The sequence below is a fragment of the Sciurus carolinensis genome, chromosome 15, assembly GCF_902686445.1.
Source record: "Sciurus carolinensis chromosome 15, mSciCar1.2, whole genome shotgun sequence".
Taxonomy (NCBI): Eukaryota; Metazoa; Chordata; class Mammalia; order Rodentia; family Sciuridae; genus Sciurus; species Sciurus carolinensis.
In genome coordinates, this window is record NC_062227.1 from 39,162,733 (window position 1) to 39,172,273 (window position 9,541).

At 30.4% G+C, this 9,541-nt stretch overlaps 1 non-coding gene across 1 annotated transcript; it reads left to right on the forward strand.

Annotated features, from left to right (window-relative positions):
- Positions 1-7,230: 7,230 nt before the first annotated feature.
- Trnal-cag (transfer RNA leucine (anticodon CAG)) lies at positions 7,231-7,315 on the forward strand. Its single transcript has one exon. It is a non-coding gene; the product is annotated as a tRNA-Leu (tRNA).
- Positions 7,316-9,541: the final 2,226 nt, after the last annotated feature.

A 9,541-nucleotide genomic window follows, 5' to 3' on the forward strand; every position in this document is an offset into this window, starting at 1 on the left:
TAGGTATTTTCATTATAATGTGCCTTGGTGTGAGTCTGTTGTAATTTTGTGTATTTGGAGTCCTATAAGCCTCTTGGACTTGATTTTCCATTTCATTCTTCAGATTTGGAAAATTTTCTGATATTGTTTCATTGAATAGATTTATGCAATGGAGAAAAGATAGCCTCTTCAACAAATGGTGCTGGGAGAATTGGAAATCCATATGCAACAGAATGAAACTAAACCCATATCTCTCACCATGCACGAAACTAAACTCAAAATGGATTAAGGATCTTGGAATCAGACCAGAAACTTTGCATCTTATAGAAGAAAAAGTAGGTCCAGAGCTTCAACATGTTGGCTTAGGACCAGACTTCCTCAACAGGACTCCCATAGCACAAGAAATAAAAGCAAGAATTAATAACTGGGATAGATTCAAACTAAAAAGCTTTCTCTCAGCAAAGGAAACTATCAGCAATGCGAAGAGAGAGCCTACAGAGTGGGAGAAAATCTTTGCCAGTCATTCTTCAGATAGAGCACTAATCTCCAGAATCTATAAAGAACTCAAAAAACTCTACACCAAGAATGCAAATAATCCAATCGACAAATGGGCTCAGGAAATGAATAGACACTTCACAGAAGAAGATCTACAAGCAATCAACAAACATATGGAAAAATGTTCAACATCTCTAGTAATAAGAGAAATGCAAATCAAAACCAGCCTAAGATTCCATCTCACCCCAATTAGAATGGCGATTATCAAGAATACAAGTAACAACAGGTGTTGGCGAGTATGTGGGGAGAAAGGTACACTCATACATTGCTGGTGGGGCTGCAAATTAGTGCAGTCACTCTGGAAAGCAGTGTGGAGACTCCTTAGAAAACTTGGAATGGAACCACCATTTTACCCAGCTATCCCACTCCTTGGCCTATACCCAAAGGACTTGAAATCAGCATATTACAGAGATACAGCCACATCAATGTTCATAGCTGCTCAGTTCACAATAGCCAGATTGTGGAACCAACCTAGATGTCCTTCAATTGATGAATGGATAAAGAAACTGTGGTATATATATACAATGGAATATTACTCAGCCATAAAGAATGATAAAATTATGGCATTTGCAGTCAAATGGATGAAACTGGAGAATATAATGCTAAGTGAGATAAGCCAATCTCAAAAAACCAAAGGACGAATGATATCGCTAATAAGTGGATGATGACACATAATGGGTGGTGGGAGGGGTTAGTGTTAGGGTTAGAGTTAGGGTTAGGGAGGGGGGCAAGAATGGAGGAAGGAAGGACTGTATAGAGGGAAAAGAGGGGTGGGAGGGGTGGAGGGGAAGGGAGAAAATGGCAGAGTGAATCAAACAACTTTGCCCTATGTAGATTTATGATTGCACAGATGGTGTGCCTTTGCGCCATGTACAGAGAAACAACATGTATTCCATTTGTTTACAATAAAAAAAAAAAAAGAAAACAATAAAGTTGATTCAAATCTGGAAAACTAAAAAAATAAAATAAAATATGTCAACAGATGAAAAGAGTTTTAAATAAAATCCAGCACTGAATCATGATAAGGTAATAATGATATAAAAAAATTGAATTTCACAAGCTGTAAAAGACATATTCCTTATAAATTAAGAAAAGCAAATTTCCAGTATCACACTTGTTTTGTGAATGGCACAATAATATCAGAAAAATGTACACACTAGAAAATACTTTTAAAACAACCATTATTTTCAAATAATATTACCTATATAAAAATATTAAAAATGTAAAAAAGCATTTGTACTAGTAAGTAGCTTAAAAACATTTTGTGCTATTCAAGTATTAGTTGTGTTTCTGTTCATAGAGAGTATATAATTAAAGAATATTTTATTAGCAATAAGTAATACTTGCAATTAAAATGTAATGAAAGAATCAAGGCCTTTGTATAATAAATTATATGTAAGACATTAAAAATACTTAGTTAAATATAGTATTTGTGCTTACTATTGTTTGTGTATGTTCTCCAAATTTTTCTCTGTATTTCAATCATGTGCAATACAAATTTCTATCAGAATTTTCAGAATAACTTGACTCAAGAGTAAACAGCCAAGAAGTTCCTGAAGAACATGGTAGACATCTTTATCTCTTTAATTGTTAAAAATATTGAGAGACATAGACATTGTCAGTTTTCAGCAGAGGGAAGCAATAAACCAGCAAATGGTGCTTAAAAAAAATGTTCCCAAATAAAATATATCATAATCAGTTTTAATCTTACCAATGCGCAAAAATCAACTCCAAACAGGTTCATAACTTAAATTTAAAAGACCAGTTTAAAAATGAGAAGTAAGCATATATGTATATAATATTGGACTAGGTATGTATTTCTTCAAAATATCCACTGGCACTAACCATGGTGAAAAGACAGACACTACTGAATACATTGAAATTAAGAATTTCTCATATTCAGAACTCATCATCATAGACAAAATATAATTTAACAAATCTAGAAAAGATGTGTAATATAGATAGTTTATAAAGGATTTCTATGAGAATACATAAAATATTCTTTGAATCTGTAAGAAAAAACCCCTTCCTTTAGAAGCATGTTTCAAAGAAAAACTGAAAACATGCATCAATAGATATGTACATTAGAGCAGCATCATAAAAACAAATAATAATAAATGATAAAACAAAGCAAGGGAAAACAATTTTAATCTACAATAGAATAAAAGTCAGTGATTGGTATTGTTATGATCCAATGTTTTGTATCACTAAAGATTTATAAGTGAACTACATAAATACACCTCAGAATGAGTTATGCTGAGAAATAATATTGAATAAACAAAGCAAGTTATAAATAATGAACACAATAGTTTTATTTATAATATGTAATCTTTAAATATCAAAATGTAGAACCATGTCTTTAAGTATATGTCCAAGAGCATAAATTTCTTTATGAAAAATTGAAGAATGAGTAACAAAAAATAACAAGTTATGTAGGTGCCTCTAAGGAAGTTGAGATATGACATCTGAAGGAGATACATGGAAGTTTTCAAAGTACTAAAGATATTTCATTTTGTAAGTGAGAGGCAAGTATAATGGGTGTTTATTTTATTATTCTTAGGTGTACTTTTATCATAAAAAATTAACATTAAATTAATAGAAGAAAAATAGTTGATCTGGAGATATCAGAAAGTGTGAGGGAAATATATCTCAAGTTGATAACTGAGATTTGACTTGTTTCCAAATGTTATTGAATATATGTTTCAATTTTAAACATGTTTCTTTTTAACATAAGCATATTATTAGAAATATGATATCTATTACTTTTCCTTTACAAATAATACCATTTGACAAAATGTATCTACCTAAAGAAAGATTATCTTCTACAAATTGATATTTACTTCCTGATATTTAGATACTATGTATCTAGTAAATATGGCACTCAAGGGCATTTCCTAAAGTTCCTTAAAGTACTCCCTAAAGATCACTTTATTCGTAAGAAAAAGAAGTTAACTGCAATAAAAATGGACAAATTATGTCAGACTAAGAAATGTGATCATCCTTGCTCAAGTATTCTCTCTGTGATAGAGCAACCTAGCACCAGCCTGGAGGCTGTCTTTGGAGTTCACAGAACAGAAACAAATCTTCAAGGGGTACTTTGCCTTTCAGCAAGCCATGATTTCCTAGTATGTTTTTTTCTCTTTTTAAGTCATTTTATTTACTATGACATTTTGTGGTATAAATATATTCTGATTTTAATTTTTCATAAAGCAATTACTCTGCTAACAAGAATGAAAGTAAGAATGAAACAAATTTGATAAGGTGGAATATATTAAGTATCATATTTGTTGAAAAGTACTACTAATTTAGAATAATAATACATTTTAATAATAATGTTTTAATAAAAATAATAATAATGTTTTAATATTAAAATATTTTACATCATCCATAATACATCACGCATCATCAATCTCTTCTAGGTCTTTTGGGTAAGATCAAGTACAGCATCATCAATAGTGACTAGAGCATAAGTTTATAAAATTCGGTAAACAATGACCAATTTCTTAGCTTAATTGTGTATCTCTTAATATCGCATCTAACAGGTTTCATTCAGCCTCCATATGTATACTAAAGAAGTCATAGTCTATCGAGAATTATTAAACAGAAGTCATTAATGAATCAGAAAATTGCTTTTATAATATCCTTAAAACAGATCTTCTTAGATATGTAGCTAACACAACATGGCCCCAAGGTAGTGATCCCCCTATATTTCCCCCAAAATATGCAACAACATGTAAGCCCATCAAAGATAACATTTTTTAAATGTAGTTAGCCCCTGCATCTTGTTAACATAAAAAATTGCTTAAATCATAAGCAAGAAAGGTGTCTGCTTTTCAGGTTAACTTGCTTTCAGGAAAAACTGAGCTGTATCAGTGCTGTCCTCCAGGCCTTCTTTCTCCTATTCCTTCCCTTTTCAGATCTAAATTCTGTTCTGCCTCAATTTCTTTGTTACTAGATTCTTTTCCCTCTGACACTTCTGCTCCTCCTCCCTGCATTCTTGCATTAGTCTCTCTAGAGAAATGGTTCCAAGAACCAGTGGAGAAAATGTCTAATGGCTGCAGAAGTTTTTTTTTTGTGTGTGTGTACTAAATGGCTAAAGTAGTTATTTGGTTGAAACATTTTAAATCCCATCTGCTGGAACTGAATAGATTCATAGAAATTTAGTTTGTGGAGATAAGACTTTATTTCTGGTTTTCTATGTAAATGTAAAGCAGCAAAGTCTGTAAACTAAGTTGATGGAGATTCCTCACACTGAATTGCTATATGTTGAAATATATTCAAGGATAGAAATTCACAAACACCTATTTTCTAAAATGATTTTTCCTCAATAGCTGACTAGTTATCAAGAGAAAACAAAAATACCAAAATCCAGCTTGAGCTCAGGGATGGATTCAATTGAGTTTAAAATTGAAAATGTGGAAATTATATATACACCTTTTTATCTTCATTCATGAGTTTGATATTTTTGACTAAAGTACTTAATTCAATGATTTAAAGCATTTAGCATTTCTATAGATGTCATATTGAAGAAAAATTATATTACTGGGATTCTTTGAACCTGCCTAACTTTTAAATGAGTTTATTAAAACTAATTCATTACATAGTTATGAAAAGTATAGCTACAGTTTTTGGACGATGGTGAAATGTTCTGAATCATTTTATTTCTGTAGATTTTTGCCCTCAGGGATTAACAATGGTAACCATCCATTTATTATTAACAATTTGCTCATATCGAATAACTAAGCAATCTCTTTGTTGATCTTAAGCTATACATCCTACAATTAGAAACCCAAGTCATCCTGTAGGTTGATATGATGAATTGCAAATGTATTTTACTCTCTTGACTTGAATATTGGTACACAGGGCTGCTGGAGAATGTAACATGAAAAAATTTTTAAAGTGTCTATCTCATGCTTATCTTTCAATAAATGTTAATATTAAGTCAGAGTTTGATATGAAAATGAATATTTCATGATGACTAGGAGAAACCAATACTGCTAATAGTAGGCATGTAAAGCTCCAAAACATGTATCTAACAGGTTCATAAGCGAATTTTAAAATCCTGACTCCAATTTTGGGAAATGGGGTAACAATTTAAAGGTGATTATAGGGAAGGGCTGAGGGTACCTAGCTCACTGGTAGTGTGCTAATCTGGAGTGCATTAGGCTCTGAGTTTCAACCCCAGTACTGTAAAGTAAATAAGTAAGGATAAATGCTGAGGGCCATTTATGAACCATGTGTCAACTGAGTGACCTTTGAGCCATTGGACAGGGAAGCCTAGTTTAGGGAACTCCCAGGTAATCCACTGGTTCGAAAATGCCCCATTCACGTGGTGCCCTGTCCTAGCTCACCCCTCAAATTCAAGCACAGCATCCCAGAGGAGATGGGTGTAGCCTGCCAAATGCCAATCAACCTGTTTACGGGAAATAAAAAAAGGAAATAAAAATGGCAGAAGTCAGTGTTTTTATTATTTTTTTTGTAGTTGTAGATGGACAGCATACTTTTATTTATTTACTTATTTATTTATCTCTTTATTTATGTTTATGTGGTGCTAAGGATCCAACCCAGTGCCTCACCCATGTTAGGCAAGCGCTCTGCCACGGAGCTAAGCCCAAGTCAAGTCAGTCTTTATCAGTTAATTATAGTAACTGTAATGGATTAAACTCTCCAAATAATAGGCAAAGGTTTACAGTAAGAATTTAAAACACACAATTACACATACACATTACCTTATTATAGTCCATCTCAAAAAGATTGACTCTTGATCCAAAGATATAAATAGATTAAAAGTAAAAGAATGGAAACCAATATTCCATGCAAACAGCAACCAAAACTCATATGGAGTGACTATGCTAATAAAGGACATATTTTAAAACAAAAATTCTTACAAGAGACGAGAGGTTTATGAAATGATAAAAGGTTCAATTAATTAGAAATGTATAAATAATGTACATTATATATACACATCATATATATGTACATATATATTTTGTATACATTATTTTATATATAATATATCATATATAATATATATAAGTATATATACATTATGCATAATGTATATATGTATACATTATATCTATTATATGTGATGAATATATGTATACATTATATATTATATACATATATACATAATATATAATGTGTGCATATATATGTGTGTGTGTGTGTATATATATATATATATATATATATATATATATATATATAAAACCTAACCCTCAACTATATAAGTCAAAATCTATCAGAACAGAAAGGAGAAATAGGAGAAATAATTTAATATTGATAGCTACATATTTCATAACTCCAATTTAAAAAATGGATAAAATGATTAGACATGATAAATCCCTGAAAATAGAATATCAGTACATTATCAACCAAATAGATCTAACAGAAACATATTGGACATTCCACTAAACACAAGGAATATTCTTTAGGATAGACTGTATGTTAGACTACGTAAGCCTCAATTAATTTATAAATATTGAAATCACAAAATATTTATGCTCTCTAAGGTCAATGAACTGAAATTAGAAATTAATAACAAAAGGACATTTGTAAATTATCCAATGTGTTTTAATTAAATAATATAATACTGAACAACAATTTTGACAAAAAAGATAGCACAAGGAAAATCAGAAAGTATGTTGCAGTTAATGAAAATGAAAACACAACTTACCTAAACATATAAGATCCAGTGTGGGCTGGGGATATAGCTCAGTTGGTAGAGTGCTTGCCTCAGAAGCACAAGGCCCTGGGTTCAATCCCCAGCACCACATTAAATAAAAAAAAGATGCAATGAAAGCAGGGTTTGGAGAGCTTCCTAAGGTAGGCAGTACTTACATTAAAAAACATGAAAGATTTTTAAAATAAGGCTGAGGTGCTCTGCTTATGAATTTAATAAAAGTAAATCAAATTTAAGCCAAAGCAACAGAATGAAAAACAAAAGTACAAAATGAGAGTGAATATAAATTAAGTAGAGAATATAAATTAAATAAAAATCATTAAGAAGAAACAATAAAGCCAAAAGTTGATTTCTTAATAAGTTTAGCACTGACAAAAACTTGAGCCAGACTGACCAAAAAAAAAAAAAAACTTAAAAGTAAATCAAGAATATAGTGGGAACATTGCAACTTGTTTTGCAGAAATTAAAAAGATTAGAAAAGAATCACATAAAAACTTGTATGTCAATGAAGTAGATAACCTGGTTGTAATGGATAGTCATAGAAATACATGAACTACCAAACTGCATTACAGCACAAGAAGACTGATATCTTAATTAAATTATGATAGATGCTTCACTGATGAATTCTATCATGTATTTAAAGTATGACACAAACAGTTATTAAACATTTTTTTTGAAGGAGATAAGAGACCACTTCCTATCTCAGACCAATATTTTATATCAGTCAGACCAAAAAAAATTAAAAGGAAAGAAAACTATAGGCCAAAATTCTGGGTAGGTAGTTTCAATAATGCTCAATGAAATTTCAGCAAATCTAGTTCTGTAGCATAATTAAAGAATTATATACCACAATCAAGTGGAATTTATCCCAGTAATATAAAGGTTGTTCAGCATACAAAACTCAGTGTAGTCAACCACATTCAAAGAATGAAAGAGAAAATTTTAAAGACACATGCTTATCACAATAGATGCAGCCTTTTTTTTTCTTCTTTGATAAACCCAACACAATTTCCTGATAAAACCACAATGAACTAGTAGTGGAAGAGACTTCTGAGCTTGATCATGGGCATCTATGCAAAATCAGTATCTAACACCATATTGAATGATAAAACAAATAAAATTGTCCTAAAGAAAGAATGAAGACAGGAATGTCTACTCTTGAAATGCCTATTTAGTCCTGTACTGGAAACAAATAAAAGGACTCCAAATTTGAAAAGAAGAGATTCAACTTACTACATTCAAGTATGATATTATTTAACATACAGAAAAATCCTAAAGACTACATACATATGTACACACACACACACACACACACACACACACACACACAGTCTCTTAGAGGCAATAAATGAGTTCAACAAAATTGCAAGAAATAAATTCAACAAACTGAAGAAATTCTCTCATTTACTGATGGTGGAAAAATTAGATTTTACAACTTGTTTAGAGTATAATTAAGCAATCTGTAACAATGGCCTCAAATGATTAATTCCACATTTAAACACAATCTTAAGCAATCATAAGTGAACAGATATGTGATTTATATGCATTAAGACAAATTTTTCTATTTAATAATTGAAATTAAAACATATCTATGTTAATACTAATAGAGAGAACATGTAAACATTTTTACTAACAAGAGTTATTAGTTTGTAATCATTAAAAGATAATGTTTTATGTTTTAGAGAACTATGAAATTCTCTAAATTCTCTAATCCAAAAGATTTAAAAGAACAGAACATTATAATTATGTAATACTACTGCTTTACTTTTGTAAATTTCTGTGTTTCTATATTGTGTATATGATAATTTTATGAGTTTATAATGTATTAACAGTATAGTAATACAAAAGAATTCCAAAGTAAACTATTTTGAAATTTATTACTCCCAACTTAAATAAGATCAACACTGACAAAACTTGAGTCAGATTGACCAAAGGAAAAAAAAAGAAAGGAAAGTTAAAACTTTAATCATTAAATCAAGAATACAGTGGGAACATTGCAACTCATTTTGCAGAAACTAAAAAGATTATAAAAGTATCACATAAAACTTGTATGTTAATGAAATAGATAACCTTGTTATAATGGATCAAATCATAGAAATACTTGAACTAGAAGATTAATAAGTTTGGTCAGAGGCTAGCAATTGAGTATCTTAGGTACTATATTATTAGAAAGTAATCACCTGTCAATGCATCCATCCATAAAATTTAAATTCTATGGTTGATTTGAAAAATGTTTTCTTAATAAAAGGATTTAGTAGAAAAGTTTTGGGAATTTATTTATTTAATAAAATTTTAGAATGAATGTATCAATGTAGAATTTAT